The sequence below is a fragment of the Arvicanthis niloticus genome, unplaced genomic scaffold (assembly GCF_011762505.2).
Source record: "Arvicanthis niloticus isolate mArvNil1 unplaced genomic scaffold, mArvNil1.pat.X pat_scaffold_73_arrow_ctg1, whole genome shotgun sequence".
Lineage (NCBI taxonomy): Eukaryota > Metazoa > Chordata > Mammalia > Rodentia > Muridae > Arvicanthis > Arvicanthis niloticus.
Window position 1 is genome coordinate 124,779 of NW_023046343.1, and position 22,849 is coordinate 147,627.

Genomic DNA, 22,849 nt, shown 5'->3' on the forward strand with positions numbered 1-22,849 from the left:
CATGCTGTGGACCTCAGCACAGGGCTGTGTCCTAGGAAAGTTCAGTGTGGACTCAAACCGTGCTATGGACCTCAGCACAGGGCTGTGTCCTAGGCAGAAGCACCTCTTTGCTCCAAGGTGCCACTGTGCCTCTGCCCAGTGAAGGTGTGTTTTAATGAGGCTGGGTAATAAGACAGGATTTCTGATTTCCACAGAGGTACTAATGGCAGTTATACCTCCACTATATCAACACAACAGTTAATTCTTTGCAACATCACAGCAAACGTCATCGGTCTAAAATGCCAAAGAACATCCCTGGTTATCTGTCAGCTGACTGCTTCTGTTACTTTCACCCAGGGTCATTTGCACAGCTATATTCATCAGGTGAATTGATTATGGTTGGTCATCCTGAGCTGCTCAACACAACTTGTTTCAGGTGCCCAGAGGGCTGGCCCATATTACAGTTCAGGAAGCTTTTGCTTATGCCTGAGTTAGAGGATAAAGATTCTGGGATGTGGTGGCACATGCCTTTAATGCCAGCACTCGGAAGGTAAAGATAAGTGGGTTTCTGTATGTTCCTCAGCACAGGGCTGTGTCCAAGGGAGAGGACTGGCTAGTATTGAACACATGGAATAGAGGCTCTGCAGTGACATTCAGCTCTAAGGCCTGAGGTCCACATCTGAGGTGCACATCCACAACTAGAGGTATCTACCAAGCAGTACACCCAGGTATGAGATCTGAGCACACTGCTCAAGCTAAGATCTAGATAGAACGTCAAACCACTGTTCTAGGCCATCCCATTTCAACACACATGTACAGTTGCAAGCCCAAATTCCTAGTTGATACATGCTGTTACAGGTCAGTATCCCAAAGATGTTAACTTTAGAACACTTGTCGCCTAAATTGTACTCCCTACCCCAGCTTATAAGCTGAATTCCTAATTTCAAATATTTCAGAATGTGAGTCTATTTGGAAGTAGTCATTGCAGACATAATTAGTTATGCATAACCCCAAGTACATAAATACATGTAACTTAAAACTTGAGATTTAAAAAAAGCAATTTAAAAATATTCCTCAGAATAAATATATGAGCATAACAATAACACCACCACCAGATGAAACAACATAAAAATAAGACCACATCAGGTTGTCCAGTTAGAAGCAAATTCAAATGATGAATTTACACTGAAACAGAGGAAGAAAGCAGGTTAGAATGCAAATGGAATCAGGCCAACTCAAAGGAGGCACATGCAGTTCCAGATAGACACAGCCAGATACAAGGAACACATCAAAACTATTGGATTCAAAGTTGTGTCCAATGAAAGAGCTTCTGACAGACACTCTGAGGATAAGACCCTTATTCAAGAACCAAGCTGTAAGTCCCAACTCCCTTATAGGGAGTGGTTTGGTTGGTACCAGGCCATTGGTGATGGTTTGTGTTGTGTCTTTTGTGTTGAGTTTTTCTGTTGGGGTGTGGTTGTCTTGACTTCCTCTTTTTCTGAGCTCACTAGGACATTGTTTTCTGTGACTCTTCCTAGAGGAATGTCTGCATGAAGTTCAGCTCTAGGAACTGGTGGTTCCTGGTATTGACTATGAAGAGTCAATATGAAGAGTCTTGGCTGAATGCCAACAGGACCACAGGTGGAGCTAGACACTTGCCCCAAGGTGACCAGATGGAGTCAAAATGTTGGTCACCTGTGGGTTCTACAAGCCTTCTGGATACTAAGTTTCAGACCCAGGGAAGTGTGGAGGCTATGGTTAGAGCCACAGACCTATAGAAACCCCTGAGACCACTCAGGTCTTACAGTGGCCAAGGGGACTTGAAAACCATAAGAACTCAGAGATCTGCCTACCTCTGCCTCTCCAGTACTGGGACTAAAGATGTGCACCACCACCACCATTCCTAAAAATATTTTACCTGACAGTCATATATTAGGTCAAATGTAGGTAAGCAATAAATGAATGTTTAGGGGCTGGAGAGACGGATCCGTGGTTAAGAGCACTTATTATTCTTGCAGAAGACCCTGGGTTTAGTTCCCAGCATCTACATCTGGCAGTTCACAACTACCTGTAACTCTTGTTCCAGGAGATCTGACATCTCTTCTAGCCTTCTAGGCAGTGGTGGTGCACGACTTTAATCCCAGCACTTGGGAGGCAGAGGCAGGTGGATTTCTGAGTTCAAGGCCAGCCTGGTCTACAGAGTGAGTTCCAGGACAGCCCGGGCTATACAGAGAAACCCTCTCTTGACAAACAAAAAAAACAAATAAACAAAATAATAAATAAATAAATAAATAAAAAGACAGTTTCTCTGGTTGGCTCTGGCTGTTCTAGAGCTAACTCTATAGACCAAGCTGGCCTTGAACCCAAAGATCCAACTGCTTCTCACTTGCAAGTGCTATATACCATCACTAGCCAGCTAATCTTTTTCTGGAGGGAGAGGGGAGGGTTCAAGACAGGGCTTTTCTGTGTGCCCTTGACTATCTTGCAACTTGCTCTGTAGACCAGGCTGGCCTCAAACTCAGAGATCCCCCTGCCTTTGCCCCGCCCCTCCAAGTGCTAGAATTAAACATGAATACTCCACTGCCTGGCTATAAACATTTTGAAAGTGGACCTCTTGCCCTGCTGACTTATATACACCTCCTGAATGGACAGTTACCTTCCTCTTTCTCACACACACACATAGAGAACATAAAATTATAGCACACACATGTGCTCAGAAAGCCTCCACAGGTAAAGACAATGAATACAAAAGCCACTGAGAGAAGTTTCTTTTACCAAGTTTATTATTTTAGGGATCCAGAAACAGGCCAAGGCAGGACTACTGCTCTGTCTCAGGTGCAAGTTTCTGAAAAAAAAATCCTTAATTTTCTGGCCAATTTTCTTAAGCTTTTCACCAATCTTCTCCCCACCTTTCCGGAGGAGTCCAGCCAGCCGTGAAACTTTCTTGAACCGAAAGGGCTGTATACCAGGCTGTGTACCAGGAAGAAATGGGTTCCTTGTGGGGCTGGTTCCAGGGCCACCCAAGATTCTTCCCCACCTAGACCATACTTCTGGGATACTCCAAGAACCTCTGGACCCTATTCAGCCTTTAGGACATGCAGTTGGATCCTTAACCCCAATAAAAGATGAGAACCTGGAGCCTAGGAATAGCATGGGGCTCCCAAGGGTCTGAAAAAGTGTACCCTAAGAGAATGCTCTGAAAGTCAATTTAGCAGGACTCAGAATATCCAGTAGAGTGTATTAAACCCCAGGTGAAAAAGTCCTCACCCTCGAGTCCTGTCAGTCTTAGTGAGATCTAAGAATCTGCATCCGGAACAAGTTCCTGTGTACCCATGTCTGGCCTGGAACTCATTATGTAGGTAAGGCTGGCCTAGAACCCATCGGGATCCTCTTGCCTCTGCCTCCCAAGGAAGAGCCAAACTGAATTACTACTCCAGGGAATGACAGTCTTGAAGTTCAGGCTCAAGGGAGGAGCCAAGGGGATGGAGGGGAGCTCTCTTCTGCTCTGGGTAGGAATAGGGACTAACTGGTCTGCAGGATAACCCATGTTCCATCCCCTCACCATCCCCTGCATCCCACTCACCCCATTACAGCTGATGTCAAAAGAATCTGAGGCCGGGTTCAGGGTGACTGTCCCCATACACTGCTTCACCACCTTAGAAGAGAAAAACCATGGTCAAACTGGAATTCATTTGCCATAACCCCTAAACCCTAGTCCACTGGATGGAAATATTCCCTTGGGACTCCTTGACTAGTTCCTCAAGAGGGACTCCCACCCCCAGCCCCTCTGCCTTACCCCCTGTTCCTTGAAGGCACATTGCTCAGGTATCTGCTGCATTGCCTTGGCACACACAGTCTTCTTCACTCGGAACCTCACATACTTGGGAGTATCTGGGTCCTCATCCTGGTCAGGGAAGAAAGGAGGGAGACTAGTCTCAGGCCCATTCTCAAAACTTGAAGGATCAGTCTCCTGACACGCACCGACAGGGTGACCCTCCAGCACTACATGCTGGGTGCTGAGACAGGAGCTAGTGCTGAGGTACAGAGGGAAAAAAAAATGAGCCCCCTCCTCCCTCACCTCCCTCCCAGTGAATGAGATCAGCCCTCAGGCAGCTCCCCTTCTGCAAAGAGAGAGGGAATCGAGGATCAGGTACAACCTTAGGGACTTTAAGGTAGTGTCCCTCATTGGATATGGAAAAACTTAAAGAAAAAACAAAAGGCTAATTCCCAGGGCCAAGATTCCATCCCGGTCCCTGCAATGGAAGTCCCAGGCATCTTGTGCCATAGCAGGTATTCCAAGGCCAAAAGCTGGCGATCTGAAAGGAGACACAGATTTATGGAGTCTCCTGGGGAAAGGAGAGACTACACAGAAAGGAGGTGCCTTGGATTAGAGCTTGGCTCTTCCTCTGCCTCACCTCTTGGGGCTCAGAATCCAGGTCTAAGAGAAGGTAGAGATTGGTGTCCAAGGACTGCTGGATGAAGGCATCCACAGCATGGAGCACAGCCTCCCTGTAGCTGAGAGTCTGGGAGATGGCTAGAGGCAACCCCAGGCCCAGTAGCAACAGCAGTGATAGCGACCTCCACAGGGAAGGGACGTCCCTATGGGACTGCACGGTTCCCAAGACTGCCTCCTCCAGGCCACGAGAGCTTCATTTATTCTCATCCTGAGATGTCCAGATGTGATGGATACTCCCCTACTTCAAGGTCAGTGAGCCTATATGTGGCACTCACCAAGAAACCTACCAGGGTGAGTGCCAGTTCTGCTCCAGAATTCTGTGAGTCTTCATTTTATTATCCCTTGCCTCAACCACTCACATTCTTCCCTTCACACACCCCTCCATTACTTGCTTTTTTCCATTTCTTCCCTCTCTCCTCTTGCTCCCCAAAGTTGAATGGGATCCTGGTCCAATAATGCAGAAACAGAAAGCCACAACAGAGGTCCTACCCAGGAGTAAGAATAGTAAGTAAAACTTCTGCATCCCAAGTCCAACCCCCAAGCAACAAAAAAAAACTGAAAGCGACACGTCTCTATTAAATGCAGCTTTATTTCCAGAACTTACAAAGCTCTGTTTACATACATAAGTACAGATCGCAGCTTTGACCCACTCGGGGTAGTGGAAACCCCTGGGAGATGAACGGTCACAACCAAGAGAAGCTGAGACTCAGTGGGCTGGCTCAGTTCTCAAGACCCAGAAGTGCTGGTCAGCCTAACCCCATCCCTGTCTGAGACTACCTTCCCATATGATGTGTGTGTGCTGAAGAGATGAAACACGGAAAGCATCTCAGTCGGAGTCACAGGCCTCTTGTTGGATGGTGGCGTGCATTGTAGAGGCCAGGCTGTCCTAATGGCCTTTCAGCCTTTCGTGGATCAGCTCTGCGATGGCTCTCTGGGTCCGCTTCTCCAGCTTCTACAGCTTCTTGGCCACATCTCTCTTGAGATCCCAATCCAGTTTCCGAGGTGCTAGGTTGGCCAGGTCCAAGTCCTCAATGACAGGCTCTGGCTTGGCAGCCTCCAGCTGCTTCTTCACCTTCTGCTCAAATGCAACTGGTTTGGCCTGGGGGACCTGCCACCTCTTCAGGTCTCTATCCTCTGGGACATAGTTCTGAAACCTGGGTTCCCTGGGCTCCTCTTCCTCTTCTCCGAGCCTCTTGTGCTGTAGCTTCCCATCTCCTATGTCCTTGCACCCAGCTTTCTCCCGGAGGGCCTTCAGCTGTTCTTTCCGCACCAGCGCCTCTTCTTCAAGTTGGCACACACCAGCAGGAGCAGCTGCCATCTTTTAAGAGGCCTCCCTCCTTTTCTGCTCTGGGCTCACACAGACTCAGTGAGAAAGTGTTGGACTTAAAGATTTAAAACCAGGGGACACGCTCCCCCCAGAAACTCTCACAGATGGGATTCACTGCAATAACCTGAGGTTGGATGATAATAATAACCCAGTGCACTGGAGTTCTCTGCATACAGGCCAGAAGCACCAAGAAGAACCTCAAGTTGAAGTTAAGAGCAGTTTTTATACTGTTTAAGGGGTGAACTAGAGAAACAGTGACTAGGTACTATATGATTGGTGGAACAATGTGACTTTTAAACTGATTGGTCTTTGGGGAATGAGGTGGCAAGGACCACCCTTGTCTGTAAATGGCAAGGATTGGTTCCTCCTGAGGAATGTGTCTACCTGCCTAGGGCCTTGCCCACCTGCAGGTGTGGTCTGAGAATGTTAATTCCTGCTTCCTCTGAATGTTAATCCAGCAGGGTAATCCAGCAGATGTCCTTGGACTAAGGAATATGCTCCTCCCAGGATGTGTCCTGGGGCAGTTAATTTTTAAGTTGAACCAAATTCCTAGAAAAGCAAGTGGAATCAGACCTTAGAGGAAGAGAATACAGGGAGTGGATTGCTCTGGTTTTGCCTCACCTCCACACTCCTCTCCTGATTGCCTTCTTGGAATACTTAGCCATCCTTATGCACTTGTGCCAATTCTTCAAGAGCAAATGCCTTGAGAAACTTTCCCTGAGCCTGGTGAGGTGGTGCACGTTTGTAATTCCAGCACTTCAGAGGCTGAGGCATCATGAAAATTAGGGGGTCGGGTTCAGTGTGGTTACATAAGATAACCTCTTCTTAAAGCCCCACTACCAGACAAACACTCAGAAACCTGCCTTGGCCACTCTCAAACCCATCTCACTCTGGGGTCAGCCTCTCCCTGCTCTACAGACAGCAGCAGCCAGTGGCACCTGGAACTCTCCTGATGAGTGGTTGCTCTTAAGCCTCGCTCTCCACTCTCTGGCAGGACTCCAGACCTGCTGAGTTGGAGACCTGGCTGCATGGCCTTTTCCTATGAACTCAAGCATGATCACTCATCCCTTTCTGGAGCTGCAACATAATCAGAGTCAGGCTGCCTTCCCTGCCTAGGATCCTGCAAACAGCAACCAGGGCCAAATAAGCACCACAGTATAGAAAGAGTTTGACCAGCACAGGGCAATGGTGGTGACCGCCTTTAATCCCAACACTTGGGAGACAGAGGCAGGTGGATGGATCTCTGAGTTCGAGTCCAGCCTGGTCTACATAGCGACTTCCAGGACAGTCAGGGATACCTAGGGTGGGCTCAATAGAGGGAGACCCAGCCAGAGTGAAGGCCTAAAAGAGATGGATCAGGCAGGGGGAAGTCAGCAGGCTCAGGTGATCCTTACCATCCTGGACCCAGGAAAGTGCTGTCTGCCCACCAGAGCCCTCACACCCAGACATGACCATGCACCTTTGTGTGTGTGTGTGTGTGTGTGTGTGTGTGTGTGTGTAAGGAGGGCAGAGGGATTGGAAAATTTGCTAAAAATAAATATGGGTTTCCCTTTGCAGATGGCAGGCACAGCACAGGGTCCTAGTGGATTTAGATGGCGAGAGGGAGGCCAGGAGTTTTGATGAGGGTACTTGTGCCTAACAGGGTGGGCTGGGCCAAGCTCCTTAAAGAAAAGATACCCAAGCCATGCCTAGAAGGGTCAAAAGCTCTCTGAAACACAGAGCTCTTGCATAGAACCAGAATCCATAGAACTAGATGGGATCAGTAGGATAGGGGATGGGGAAGGGTGTGTGTGACTCAGACATAGCCTGGACAGAGGCTGTTTGAACTACAGAGGGAGGCCACCCCAGCATCTCTAAGAGACCTTTACCATGAGGACAGAAGACATCTCCCATCCAGCCTCACAGTTCTGATCCCCCATCTCAGGGGTCTCCTCTCTGCCCCCTCCTTGAGTCTACCTGGTCACAGATATGGACTACATTGGTTCCCAAGCCAGCAGCCTAGAGAGAACTAACTTCTCCCAGTAATGAGAACCAATCGTTGCCTATAAGATGCAGGTTCTACATTCTGGAACTAACCCTGGTTGGTCTCTTAGGCTGGCTGCCGAGAGGCCATGACCGTTTTCCTCTACTTCCTGGCAACCAACTACTACTGGATTCTGGTGGAGGGGCTGTACTTGCACAGCCTCATCTTCATGGCCTTTTTCTCAGAGAAGCAGTACCTGTGGGGCTTCACCATCTTTGGCTGGGGTACAGAGCCCAGTGTGGTGGGTAGGGTGAAAGTGGACTCCCACAGGGCATGTCCTGTCTCAGTTTTATAGCCGGCTGAGTCTGCCCATCCTGCTGTGACTGACTGTTACAGCTCTAAGGAACTCCACTTGACTATAGGCAGGGTTCATGAGATGCTGTTGACTTGGCCTGGCATTTCAGCTCTCTTAGGGTGATAATTCCTGGGGATACAATGAGGTAAAACTTGGGACGGGAGTGGGATCTAAAGTCACCAGTTAGCCTGGGGTTGGGGGTATAGTCTGGAGCTTATAGTGTTTGTGCATGTATGCCTGTGCACATACAGGCACAGGACAACTCTGTAGAGTCACTTCTTCCACCTTTGTGTGGGTTCCAGGACTCCAGCACAGGTTGTCTGGGGTGTGCAGCAAGGACTGACTTTTACCCCTGAGCCGTCTCTCCAGCCCTTGCTACACTTGAATCTGTAATGTACCTATGTAGTTGGATGTCTGTGGACTATGACACTCTCATCTCAGTCCTGGTTCTTATGTCTTCCATCAGTCTTGCTCAGCAGTCAACCCTACTGATCTTTCCAAAAGATGTCAGTATATTAGCCATTTCTCTCTTCCACATCCCTGGGCGAACCTCAAGCTGGCCTGTAGCTGGATGATCTGAACTCCTGATCCCCCTGCCTCCCTGGACTGCTGGTGTTACAGGTTATCTACAGCCACACGAAGATCTGAAACTGTCATCTGAGAGATTTTATTTACTTTTTGGGTGTCCTAACTTCTGTGTGCACACGCATTTTACTGCATGACCTAAGTCCTCGGCACTGTCTGCCAAAGCTGGGCCACTGTATGGAAGGAACACAACATACAGGGACCAGCATACTGAATGAGTTAGGGGGAGAGGAAGCCCTAAAATGAACTTTCAGGAGCCAACTTAGGAGAAGCTAAAAACTAGCAGGTGACATTCCTGAGATGGGTCCACTCTGGATCCTAATTTATGACACAACTAGGGTAGGCAAGGCCCTTCAGAAATTCATTTTAGGAAAGATTTCTGCTATTAATATGCTTTTTTGTTCTTATTAAATATATGTAAAAATCACTATGTGTTAACCCAAACTTTTGAGCCGATCTCTGCAGAACAATGGAGATGTACTATGTTGTGATGCTATATAGACAAAAACAGGATGTTTTTCAGGACAGGGTGTCTCTGTGTCGTCCTGGCTGTCCTGGAACTCACTCTGTAAACCAGGCTGTCCTCAAACTTAGAAATTCACCTGCCTCTGCTTCCCAAGTGCTGGGATTAAAGGCATGGGCCACCACTGCCCGGTGATTTCTTAATTCTTAATGATGATCCTGGAAGAATTCCTAAATAATACCAGTATTTTTAAGCTTTTTTATACTGGGATTACTATTAGGTCCTCCTCTCTCACACTTTCTCTCTCTCTCTCTCTGTCTCTCTCTGTCTCTCTCTCTCTCTTTTTAAATTTATTTAATTATGCAAGTACATCTTCACTGTCTTAAGAAATACCAGAAGAGGCCATTGGATCCCATTACAGATGGTTGTGAGCCACCATGTGGTTGCTGCTGGGAATTGAACTCAGGACCTCTGGAAGAGCAGTCAGTGCTCTCAACTGCCGAGCAATCTCTCCAGCCCCTCTTAGGTCTTCACTGATGTCAAAATTGCAAGGAGAACTCTGCCAGTCTTTAGTGTCATGAGTTAGTTGCTTCTGAGATAGCAAGCAGGCACCTACTACTCAGAGCACATTCCAAGAGGTTGTAAAACCATTAACCAAAGGTCATAAAAAGGGAACTACAATTTACTATAGGCACAAGGACAGAAGATAAAATATTGACTGGGTTTTTCTATACAAAGCTTCACTAATAACTTACTGTTTTTCACTCTCCATGACCCTGTAGATAATGTGACAGATAATGTCTGGCCAGATAATTACTCCTAATGTCTATGCATGTAAACATTCTCTGTTGTAAACTTATTTATGTGTAAACTTGTGATGACCTTTTTATACCATATGATCATGTATTCTGAAAGATGGCTATGTGCTGAGGACAACCAGAAGAGTCAGAACTGAGCTGAGGAGAACTTTTGTAGACAAAACGGAACACAAGAAAAACTTAGAAGTAAAGGCATACCATTGGGAGCAATGGTATTAAGAGTAAGGACATCACTGTGACATTAGAGCAGGAGGAGAGTGTAGGACAAGAATGCAGAGTGGAATAACTCAAAAACTATAAGGCAACTTAAAAAACTAAGAGAGCAATATGCAGCATGCTAAGGGAAGGAGGAGAACAGAGGAAGCTCCAGAAAGAGCAGAAAGAGCAGGCAGGCTTCTCCTGCCCATGGGACAGAACAGGCCTTTTCTTAATAGCAAGGCAGGCTTAGTCATATTAAAGAGAACAAAGCTTTCTTCTCTTACAGATTTGGGTTTAATTCAGTTAGCAATAAAAGGGCAGAAGCTTTTCCCTTCTCTGTGCAATAGAGATTAAAGCTCGTTTTTCATCTAGAATAAGTGAGTTCTTTCTGCACTGGTGCTTAGTCTTTTGCTCCAAATACATGTTAGTATGGATGTGTGTGTGGTTCCATATGTAATTGTGAGAACATATGCAAACTGAGACTCACTGGTTAGAATGGAAATGTATAAGTGTGCATGCATGAATCTGTGAATTTATATGAGCTTATGAATATGAATTTATATGAGCTTATTCCATCTTTGCTTATGTAAAAGTTTTTCCTCCTGCTAGATTGACTCTCTTCCCCTGGTTCAATAGGAGTTTACTGCTCCAACCTTCCCCCTAGCCTGACCAGCAAGAGGCATCTAGACAAAGGGTGTCATGGCCCGAGATGCCTCACGTTTGGGGCAGCCTCTCCCTGCTCTACAGACAGCAGCAGCCAGTGGCACCTCGAACTCTCCTGATGAGTGGTTGCTCTTAAGCCTTGCTCTCCACTCTCTGGCTGGACTCCAGACCTGCTGAGTTGGAGACCTGGCTGCATGGCCTTTTCCTATGAACTCAAGAATGATCACTCATCCCTTCCTGGAGCTGCAACATAATCAGAGTCAGGCTGCCTTCCATGCCTAGGATCTTGCAAACAGCAACCAGGGCCAAATAAGCACCACAGTATAGAAAGAGTTTGACCAGCACAGGGCAGTGGTGGTGACCGCCTTTAATCCCAACACTTGGGAGACAGAGGCAGGTGGATGGATCTCTGAGTTCGAGTCCAGCCTGGTCTACACAGCGACTTCCAGGACAGTCAGGGATACCTAGGGTGGGCTCAATAGAGGGAGACCCAGCCAGAGTGAAGGCCTAAAAGAGATGGATCAGGCAGGGGGAAGTCAGCAGGCTCAGGTGATCCTTACCATCCTGGACCCAGGAAAGTGCTGTCTGCCCACTAGAGCACTCACGACCAGACATGACCATGCACCTCTCTCCTGTCTCTCTCTCTCTCTCTTTCTCTCTCTCTCTCTCTCTCTCTCTCTCTCTCTCTCTCTCACCTTGTGTGTGTGTGTGTGTGTGTCAGTGTGTCTGTGTGTTTGTGTGTGTGTGTGTAAGGAGTGCAGAGGGATTGGAAAAATTGTTAAAAAGTATATATGTTGCCCATTACAGATGGCAGGCAAAGCACAGCGTTCTAGTGGATTTAGATGGCTTGGGGCTGGCTGGGAACTTTGAGGAGGGTGCTTGTGCCTAACAGGGTGGGCTGGACCAACTTCCTTTTTAAAAAAGATAGCCAAGCCATGCCTAGAATGGTGAAAAACCTCTCTGAAACACAGAGCTCTTGCATAGAACCAGATTCCCTAGAACTAGATGGGATCAGTAGGATAGGGGATGGAGAGGGGTGTGACTCAGCCATAGCCTAGACAGAGGGTGTTTGACCTTCAAAGGGAGGCCACCCCCTCCCCCTGCAACCCTAAGGGAACTTTGCCATAAGGACTGAAGACATCTCCAATCCAGTCTCAAAGTTCTGATGCCCCATCTCAGGGGTCTCTTCTCTGCCCCCTTCCTTGAGTCTATTTCCTGGACAGAGTTATGGACTACATTTGTCCCAACCCAGCAGCCTAGAGTGAACTTCCTGCCCCCCCAACCCCCCACCCCCAATGAAAACCAAACCTTGCCTATAAGATGCAGGTTCTACCTTTTGGAACTAACCCTGGTTGGTCTCTTAGGCTGGCTGCCTAGTGGTCGTGACCTTTTTCCTCTACTTCCTGGCAAACAACTACTACTGGATTCTGGTGGAGGGGCTGTACTTACACAGCCTCATCTTCATGGGCTTTTTCTCAGAGAAGCAGTACCTGTGTGCCTTCACCATCTTTTGCTGGGGTGGGGAGCCCAGTGTGGTGAGTAGGGTGAAAGTGGACCAGAGTCAGGCACTCCCATGGGGCATGTCCTGTCTCTCAGTTTTGTAGCAGGCTGGAGGCCAGCCCATCCTGCTGTGACTGACTCTGTTCCAGCTCTAAGGAACTCCACTTGACTATGCGCAGGGTTCACCTGTGCTGTTGACTTGGCCCAGCCTTTCAGCTTTCTTAGGTGATAATTCCTGGGAATGTGATGAGGTTTAACTTGGGACATGAGTAGGATCTAAAGTTACCAGTTAGCCTGGTGTTGGGGGTATAGTCTGGAGGGTAGAGTGTCTGTGCATGTACACATGTGCACATGTACTCACACACACAGAAGTCAGAGGACAACTCTGTGGAGTACGTTCTTCCACCTCTGCATGAGTTACAGGACCCCAGCACAGGATGTCTGGGCTGCCCAACAAGGACTGACTTTTACCCCTGAGCCGTCTCTCTAGCCTTTGTCACGCTTGAATCTGTAATGTGCCTTTATATTTGGATGTCTGTGGACTATGACACTCGCATCTCATTCCTGGGTCTTATGTCTTCCATATCAGTCTTGTTCAGCAGTCAACCTTACTGATCTTTCCAAAAGATGCCAGTGTATTAGCCATGTCTCTCTCCCACATCCCTGGGCAAGCATGGCTTGCTGCCTTTCTTTCAGTAATGGATGATGTGCCTGGCTTAGATCACTCTCATCCCCCTAGCCTCCTTACACTGTTGAAGCTTGTGGAAGCCCTGCTATATTAATGGCCAGCTAAGTGACAGTGAGTGTGGTGAATGGGACCGGAGGTGAATGCAGGTGCCACCATGGAAAGGTGAAGCCGGGGGTTGGTGGAAGACACACAAAGGGACTCGTATCCCTAATGGTTTTAAGTGTGTGTGTGTGTGTGTGTGTGTGTGTGTGTACATGAGCTATTGTGATCCTATGAAATTCCTGGCCTGGCACCTGGCCTACAAGTGTAACAGTCCACCAGGACACTAAGGGGCAGAGGAAACACACACTACTGGCCAAAGTGGTCTCACTGTCTGCCACCACACTGTGCCAACCTTCCTGATCCCCAAACGCAGCACATCAGTGTAGCTGAAATCACATGTCTAAGTCTCCATTGCACCAAGGTTACCCCAGCTGTCTCTGCTGCTTTTTGCCAATGCTGTGCTCACCAGAGATCTGCTAGTCCCTTATTTTCAACCTGAGGTTAGGCTGTTCTCTTTTGTAAGATGGGTAAGGCCCATCAGAAATTCATTTTTAGGAAAGATTCCTGCTGTTGATATGTTTCCGGTTATTAAATATATGTAACTATCACTAGGTATTAACTCAACTTTATGAGCAGATCTCTGGAGAACAATGAAGATGTACTGTCTTGTGATGCTATATAGACAATTTCTTTTCATTTTCTTTTTTAGGTTTTTTGAGACAGGGTTTCTCTGTGTAGTCCTGGCCATCCTGGAACTCACTCTGTAGACCAGTCTGGCCTTGAACTCAGAAATCCACCTGCCTTTGCCTCCCAAGTGCTGGGATTAAAGGCGTGGGCCACCACCGCCCCACAAATAGATGATTTCTTAATTCTTAATAATGATCCTGGAAGAATTCCTAAAATAATGTCAGTGGTTACTAAAATCTTCTATACTGAAACTACTATTAGGTTCTCTCTCTCTCTCTCTCTCTCTCTCTCTCTCTCTCTCTCTCTCACTCACTCTCTCTCTCTCTCTTTCTCTCTCTCTTTAAATTTATTTAATGTATCTGAGTACACATTCACTGTCTTAAGAAATACCAGAAGAGGGCATTGGATCCCATTACAGATGGCTGTGAGCCACCATGTGGTTGTTGCTGGGAACTGAACTCAGAACCTCTGCAAGAGCAGTCAGTCAACCCTGAGTCATCTCTCCAGACCCTATTAGGTCTTCTCTGATGTCAAAACTGCAAGAACTCTGCCTGTCTTTAGAAAAATAGAAGCGACATGACTCTATTAAAGAAAGCTTTATTTATAGAAGTTAAAAAGCACAATTTACATCAGAGGAGATATCTGTGCTGAAGAGATGAAATAGGAAAACATTTTAGTCGGAGTCACAGGCCTCTGGTTCAATGTTGGCAGCCACTGCAGAGGCCAGGCTGTCCTCCTGGCCTTTCAGCTGTTCACCTGGATGGAGAGAGAGCAGACAAGTGGAAAAGGTCTGTGCTGAAGTCACTGCTCCAAGGGCAGGCCTCCACTGGCCAGAATGCACATATGGATCATCTCTGCAATGGCACTCTGGGTCTGCTTCTCTAGCTTCTCCAGCTTCTTAGCCACATCTCTCTTCAGATCCCTACATCAGGAGAGAGGGGAAACGCAGAAGCTAAGGGTTAGCATGGTGTGGCCCTGGGATCTTCCTGCAGGGCTTTGATATTTATCCTGCCTGAGATGCTGCTCTGGGGAGAACTTGATGCTACCTTCTCTGCTCTTCTGGACCCTATCATCCATCAGCCTTCCTAACTCCACCGAGGTAACTGAGAGAAGGGGACGCCTACCACACACTCAGTCAAGGTAGAAGACTGAAACAGAATGGTGGCTGGCTCCTTGGGATCCCCTTTCTATGTCCACTACGTCAGCATCAGAGAGGAACTTGTGGTAGCCAACTGTCAGCCCTATTCCCCCTCTGGCCACAGCCTCCCACCCCCACTCCTAGGGCTTCCAGAATTCCTAAAATCAGCCTGAGTTCTCTAGTTCTGCAGTTCCTTCAGCATACACCTCATGGCTTTTTCATCAAATTAAAGCACTGAGGTAGGTGCTGTCACCCACCCCACAGATCTAGAGGCACCAAGAGACGTGCTTACAGCACCTTCCCTCACCCATATTCTCCGCTCACTCAGAGGGGCTTCCAGGCTTGAAGAGATTGGGTTCCCTACTTCACAGTTACAACAGAGGCCTAAGCCCTATCTGCTTGCCCATCCGTCTCTTCACTGTGGTATCCTGAGCACACAGGGGTGCACTGCTAAGTCGGAGCCCCCAGAGTAGGTGAGTTTTCCCCCCTACAGAAGAGGCTCGAAAGGATGCCTGCTCTTTCATCCCTCGGGCCCCTCTTCAGCACTTTACCCTCGCCCATGTCTCATGCCTTACTTACTTAGCCCTCATCCCTGACTCTCTTGGGCAGAGCTATGCCTGCAGTGCTTGTCCCTATTCCCTATCTGTCCCTTGGCTGTCCTCCCAGCCGAGGCCTCTGACATGCACCAAACACCATCACCGCCTTAAAGGGCTTGTGCCAGCCTTCATGGACAACACTCACCAGTCAGGTTTCCAAGGTGCCAGGTTGGCCAGGTCCTAGGGAGAGAGGAGACAATGCATCAGGGCCAAGGCCCAGCCTGAGAGGGAGTGCAGAGACTGGGCATAGAGGCAGAAAAATGCAGGCAGGCAAGGAAGTTAGTAGGGTGGGAACAGAGACAGCTAGAGAAGGAAGCAGCACAAGCAGGGAGGGGCCTCCCAGGTACTCACCACTTCCTCAATGACAGGCTCTGGCTTGCAGCCTCCAGCTGCTCCTTCACCTTCTCCTCCACTAGAGGGGGAAAGAACAACACAGGCCTGGTGGGTGGGAGCTGTTCCTCCAGACTTAACAGCCAAAAGGGCCCCAGGGAAGAGGAGGGACACCACTCAGCAGCAACCCTGGAAGACATCTGGTCTCCTAGGTTGAAGGCAGACCCCAGGGCCCAGAAAGGGACAGAGCAGGCTATAGCTGGAGTGGACAAGGCCCGGGCCTCAGGCTTCCAGATACAAAATGGGAGGAGCCTGTGTCCTTGGAGCTATGGCACTAAAAGGGAAGGTCCTAGGGATGGCCTCTAGGTCTGGCATGGCTGGAGTCTGGGTGCCTTATCTTCCCTTTCATCCCACCTCAGACTCATGACAGGCACCTCCTGCCTCCAGTAAGTCCCTAGGTTTCTCTCTGAGTGTCCCCTTCTGGGGACGGATGGCTGAAACAGAACAACGTGGACAGCCTTCAGACCTGTCACCAGGGATGTGTTTCTCTGACATTCCTTTCTTCTGCCAAACTTAAGTTCTGGTAGCCTCCTGGTAGAGGCCTAGGGCCAGTTTCTCATCACCCTCCCACCCTGTGGGGTGCCCATGCCACCGGCCACTACTCCATGGGGCAGGGAGAGGAGTAGCAACGAACAATAGGGCAACTTCTGAATTTTTGATGAGGTATTTACTCATTCATTACTTGCACAATGGAAAGTTGGTATCAAGAATTAAAAACTAAGATTCTTGGATAAGCATGGTGGCACTTGGGAGGCAGAGGCAGGTAGATGTCTGTGAGCTTAAGGCCAGCCTGGTCTAGAAAGTAAGCTCCACAGTGAGACCCTGTCTCAAAACCAAACAAAGCCAGATCCTTCAGGACCAAGGATAAATCTGCTCCTGTGACTAGGAGGTTCCCTCTTCACCCTACATCTGTCACCCTCAGTCAAAGGAGTGGGGAATCTGGACAAGGCTCTCTCTGGCCTTTGTGTTGCTGCTGGTTGTCCCCTGAGGCTCTATGGTTAGCTTCTCTCTGGGGTCTTTCATTCTGCCCCTCTCCCCAGCAATACAGGACTCACCATCTTGCCTTGCTGCCCAAGGATCTCAGGTCACTTCTACTCCTCATGCCCTGAGGACCTGTGGCCCACTCCAGGTTGGAGGTACAAGGGGCCTCCTCCCTGCCCTCCTGACCCTTTTATGTATGTTCCCTGAGAAGGTGTGTGAATGCCCCAGACGGCTCTCTCTGACTTGGTACCTCTTCTCTGAGGGTGACTGGAAGGAGCATGGGGGAAAAGAGGTCCATGTACCTGCAACTGGTTTGGCCTGGGGGACCCGACACCTCTTCAGGACTTCACCCTCTGGGACATAGTTCTGAAGCCTGAGTTCCCTGTGAGAGCAGAGCACAAGCACAGCTCAGTGCAGGAGTGGGATGGGATGCCTGATTCCCATGTGCAAGTTCCACGTTTCCTCCTCCTGTCTGGAGGTGGCCAAGTAAAGGGAAGCACAGAACTTAACCATCCCCCCATCTCTCTCTCTCTCTGTCTCTCTCTCTGTCTCTGTCTCTGTCTCTCTCTCTCTCTCTCTCTCTCTCTCTCTCTCTCTCACACACACACACACACACACGTTTCTCAGAAACTGGGCCATGGTTACTGAGGACACTAGCATCTACTGGGTTGTCTCCATTTGACAGTAATGGGAACTGAGGGTATGCCATTTTCATGAGGTCACACAGCAGAGATTGTACATCTGAGAACAAGGCTAAGCCAGAGCTCCTGGGTTGCATAATGCCTCAATGACAAAGCCCTCCATACCAGCTCTCCTAACCCAGCCAAACCTCCTCAGAGCCTTTAAGTCTTACAGCTAGTGTATGTCACACAGTCCATCACTTTCATTAGAAAGGGTCTGTGTATACTGGGTCAAGTGATATGAAGATGAGAGAGAGAGAGAGAGAGAGAGAGAGAGAGAGAGAGAGAGAGAGACAGAGACAGAGACAGAGACAGAGACAGAGACAGAGACAGAGACAGAGACAGAGAGATACAGAGAGATACAGAGAGACAGAGAAGAGTGACAGAGAGAGACACTCTCTGTGTTCAAAAGTGCAGGTGGGGGGCTTTATATTACCTACAAAGGTTCCAGAAGGTGGCTTCTGGGCCTGAGGCTATAGTTGATTTGACCAACACAAAGGAGACACAAGAGGCTGATCTGTTTGACACCTGATGGGTGAGGCCCTCAAAGGCCATGGGGACAAGGCTTAACCATATGTCATGATCTGCTCACATGCTGGTGAGACTTACAAAGCTCAAACCCTGACAGCTCTTTTGAATGCAACTAGAAAATCCTCAAACCTAGGGGTGTGGAATCCCAGAAACCAGAATTCCCCAGCAGGAGCCCAGGTTTTTATCCACTACCTGCAGGCAGTCTCCCAGCTCAGCAGCTCATCAAATCCAAATCAAATAGAGAGAGGACTGTCCCTGGGAAGAGGGGACCTGGCTACCCCACAGGGCAACAAGTTGAGAGTTCCTGATGGGTCCCTGGGCTTAATTAAGGTAGGTGTGGACAGTGGACAGACCCTAGGCCAGAGGCACAGAAGAAAGAGCTATTTCCCCACTCTGTCTTGAACTGTGGTCCCTCAGAAAGTCCTAGGTTTTCAGGACAGCCTTCCAACCATGAGAGCTCTGCCTAGGCTAGGCTAAGAGTGCTGCTGGCTTCCCCAGTCCATGAGAGGGTTAAGTCATTCCACAGGTGAGGTGCACGATGCCTGTGGCCACATAACTAACTAGTGGCCATGTCCCCAGCTAACATACCAACATACCACTGAAGACCCCCATACTCGGGAGACCCTTCCTCAAACCTCCGGAATCGCGACCACCCAAAAATCACAAGAAACCATACCTGGATGCAATCAGCAGAGGTTTATTTGGGGAAGAGCTGGCGGTCAAAAACAACAAGCTCTTTAGCTCCAAGAGCAGGGTTTTTGGCCCCTTGTGGTAGGTTAAAGAGTCTTTTATAGCATGGGGTGGGGGGAGGAAGGCATTTTCGCAAGCTTACACATGATTGGTTGTTTTACAAATTTTGAACATAGCACTGGGAAGACCAAGGGAGGGGTAACCAAGAACAGTGGAACATTTCAGAGAATCTAGCCCAAATGATCTAGAGTTACTTTTTCCAGCTATAGGGCTATGGCCCCACCTAGGTGATAGCATCTTTATCTGTAGTCAGGAATGCCTTCCTGCCTTGGGTGAGGCTTGGGGAATGTAATCCAGCAAGTGTCCTTCACCTGGAATGTGAAGGCCTGAAATCTTATTTTCAGTTCCGAGTTCTGTAAGGCGGAAAAATCTACACATATTTCATAAAATGGCCTTCAAAATTTTTCACTTTATACCACCTCTTCCCTCTTGCCAAGGCCCCTGGGGCTAGGCTAAACCCGGGGAGTGCCGGTACCCAAGCGCCCATCCCACACATCTAGGGGTACCCTACAGGCCCTGTTCCCTATGCCTGCTCAGGTCTGGAGTGAGCAACAGGTCACTGGGGTACACAGTGAGAAGTAGAGCCTATCTGCTGCCATGGCTTTGTTCCCCACAGGGTGGAAAGAAAAGAGGAACAGAAACTGGATGTGGAAAGAAAACAGCAGGGATTAGTGAGGAGAGTAAAAAAAATAATTCCAACCCCACAACCAGATCCAGGGTCCATGAGTAATAAGAGACTACTGCGTAGCTTCACCTGCCACCCCGTGTTCTCAGATGGCCACCAACATGAAGGGGGCCCAAAGCCTGAATCCCTGTGTCCCTGGCCCACTGACAAAGGGCAGGAGTCTCAGGAAAAGGGGCACTGGGTTGTGCTTTGGGCTTTTCTAAGCAAGTCCAAGATTTAACTCTCTTTCCACAAACAACAAACTGGGGCACAGAGACAGTTTAAACATCCACTGGTCGGCCTTGGAGAACCAAGCCAAGAAGGATTGCAGGGGAGCACGTGGAGCTAAGAAATAACAAGGGCCTCTTTTGAACCCCTGACTCTTGCTAATGGTGTCTGAAAAGCAGGGCCCCCTGCAACCTCACAGGCTGGAGAGAGAAGAAGAATGTAGCAGAGCCCAGGAGGAGAGGGCCCTGGCAAAGCTCTGGGCTACCCTCTGTGACCCCATCCTAAGAACGGGGTGAGTCTGTAGCATACCACTTTGCCAGAGATAGAAATAGTCTCTACAATCCCAGGGCAGGTAGATCACCCCTCAGCAGGGAGTGCGATATAACTTGGCACCCCATCAGTCCCACAAGGGAGGATCAGGGAACCCCTAGGCCAGGTGTTGTTGGGAGGGGCAAGAAGCTCTCTATGGAGAAAAAAGAACAATCCAGAATTTCAGACGGGTTCCAACATAACATCCATGGGTCACTGAAATCCAAGGATGTACTGGAATGATCAGAAATGGACTTGAGACAGGAGAATTGCAAATTTGAGGGTAGCCTAAAGCTCACAGTAAGACTGTCTCCTCAAAACATAAAAGAATTAATTTTCCACTCTGTTTTCTATTTCTGCAGGGTTTGGTTGTTGTTGTCTGTCTCTGTCTCTGTTTGTATGTATGTATGTATGTATGTATGTATGTATGTATGTATGTATGTCTACAGTGTGTGTGGGTGTGTGTACATGCACCACAGAGGTCAGAGGACAACTTGTAGGAGTGAGTCCTCTCCTTCAACATGGGTACCAGGACTGAACTCAGGTTTGTCTGTGGGGAACAGGATGAGACTTATACTAGGAGAAAAATAAATAGTATTTATTATCCACAGACTCAATGAAATTGTACTCAAAATGCCAGCTTATTTCCCTGTCTTTAGTTGACATCAGCAAGCTGGTTGTTAGAGGGAGTGAGAGCAGAGGAGAGTCTGGAGACAGTCTCAAACTGTAGCTAAGGGGAGTCTCAAACTTGTAACAATTGTCCTGCCTCAGTCTTGCTAGTGCTGGGATGCTGGGTGAGCCACTACATCCAGCATGACTGTAAAGTTTATAAGGAAAGAAAGGATTAGAACAGCAGAAGTGATTCTGGAAAACCTCTTATGGACGATGGGATGGCCCCCCTGGCCAGGCCATGAGACCAACTTGGCTGGGGAAGCAGGGGCAGGACCCTAGGGTGCTGGTCCCATGGCTCCTCAGCTGCATACCCTGGCCTTGCAATGTTTCTGGTTAGACAGCTTAATCTGTGAATTGTGGCCACTCGGCTTCCTCCCAGAGCTATCTACTCTGTCAAGTGAACATGGCTCTGTCTGTGCTGGCTCCTGCTCCTCCCCCTCGTGGTCACATGTGCTCACCTCTGTGCCATGCACCCACCTTGCTGTTTCCCCAGCTACTGTCCTAGCTGTAAAGTTAGCACAGTGTGTTCTCTAAGAACTAGTTAGGTAGGTTCAAGCTCTGCCTGTCTGTAACCATCTCAGGAGGGACCATCTTCGTGCTGCTCAGAGCCCAGCTGCACTGGGCAATATCCTAAGTTTCCCATCAGGGGAAGCAGAGGTTCTTTCATTTCTGATTGCTTAGTTGAAGCTCAAAAAGGCAACATGACTTACCCTAGGGCCAAAGAGCTAATAATTTCTCGGCTCTGACCTGTAATCTGGATATGACTTTCAGACGTCAAGCCTCATTCTATCTGCTTGGTTCCTATGCTTTCAGGGCTGATTGCTGATAGTTTTTTAGGTGCATGATGATGTAGGTATACTAATCAATTGAAATGGCCATCAGCCAAGTGTCTGTGTACTGTCAAGGTGGTGCCAAGTGACCTGCAGGGGCACTGGGGAAGGTGGATCTTACTCTGTGCCAGCACACAGGTGCACACTGACAGTAGGTCCCTGGAGTCCTCTGGTGGAGAGAGTTCAGCCCCCTGCTGGTGGCAGTGTGTGAGGCAATGGCTAGGGAGGAATCTCCAGGTCAGGGCAAAAAAGAAGTGGGGAAGGAAGGAAGGAGAGAAAGAGGGCCCCTTTTCCTTTCTGTCAGAGTCTGGGTCAGGAGGCGTCAGAAGCCAGGTTAGTCTTGTCCCATCCAGTCCGGAACTCAGACATCAATTCTCTAAGTCCCTCAGTATCATTCCCAGGATGGACCCCTACTGACACTGTGTAAACCTGGTATTGGGGGCTCATGAGTAAGAGATCCTAGGAGTTGAGGTGCTGTCCATCTTCACAGCCCACCCACCCTTTCCCACTACAGGTTCAGGCCTCTGGCTCCACTACCCACATCCTGCCCTCTGAATTCCATGCCTAACTCAAGGCACTCCATTCTCCATGAGGCCTTGTCCTGTTGCCCTTGGCTGAAAACAGCCTAAGCAAGTGCTGGTCTCTACAGGACACTCAAAGGATGCTGTCTCCCAAGTTTCCCTTCTGCTTCATTAAACTGAAGCCAACTGTTTCCACCTCAAAGAAACCAATATGCTCACTACTGTCTAGACTCAGCGACCAGCCCTGCAGTGGAGCTGTGGGTCACCCTTTCTCCCCAAGGGGACCTGGCCTCAGGGTCTGTGTGGATCTGATAGAATGCACAGGTGATCCTGCTGGAGCCCTTTCTGCATGGAGTACCTGCCCTCGGCTTCATTCGTCCTGCTCTTCCTAGAGAGCTCAGTCCCTGAACGCCACTGTGTAGGGTCCAGCCCAAAGGTCTGGCTTCATGTTAACTGTTGCCAAGACTCAGCCTGGCCTTCCTGGCTCTGTGCTCTGAAGGCATTCACATTAGAAGAGCCTGCTTTTCTCAGGGAGCTGTGAAGGCAGGTACATTTCCTTGCTAGCTGGGCCCCCTTCCCCAGCCAGACAAGTTGCATGATCGACCCTCACTGCTCAAGAGGAGAGATGAGACAAGAACAGATCGCAGTGAGCAAGTGAATCAGACCTAACCCAGTGTCTACTACAGTTGGTCCTCAGCTGCTCTGACAGGAAGACACAGGGCCAGTGCCCTATTACATGTGACCTTTTTAAACCAAGCAAGTGAGCAGAGCCTTGACATGCCTCACAGGGTGGACCTTTTACTGACAGCAGCCTGGAACTAAGTACTCCTTCTTC

At 48.7% G+C, this 22,849-nt stretch overlaps 1 protein-coding gene, 2 long non-coding RNA genes and 1 pseudogene across 3 annotated transcripts in view; 1 reads left to right on the forward strand and 3 right to left on the reverse strand.

The window, feature by feature from the left end:
- Positions 1 to 22,849, forward strand: part of LOC117702382 (coiled-coil domain-containing protein 12-like) — a 154,794-nt gene that overhangs the window by 84,348 nt on the left and 47,597 nt on the right. The gene's annotated exons all lie outside the window — the stretch shown is intronic.
- On the reverse strand, positions 2,745 to 3,893 carry LOC117702364 (uncharacterized). Its single transcript, XR_013070394.1, has 3 exons — positions 3,776 to 3,893; positions 3,563 to 3,634; positions 2,745 to 2,949 (listed from the first exon to the last, which is right to left on the reverse strand). It is a non-coding gene; the product is annotated as an uncharacterized LOC117702364 (long non-coding RNA).
- LOC117702365 (coiled-coil domain-containing protein 12 pseudogene) lies at positions 5,262 to 5,753 on the reverse strand (annotated as a pseudogene).
- LOC143433878 (uncharacterized) lies at positions 14,306 to 15,830 on the reverse strand. The gene is made up of 2 exons (XR_013070397.1): positions 15,604 to 15,830; positions 14,306 to 14,646 (listed from the first exon to the last, which is right to left on the reverse strand). It is a non-coding gene; the product is annotated as an uncharacterized LOC143433878 (long non-coding RNA).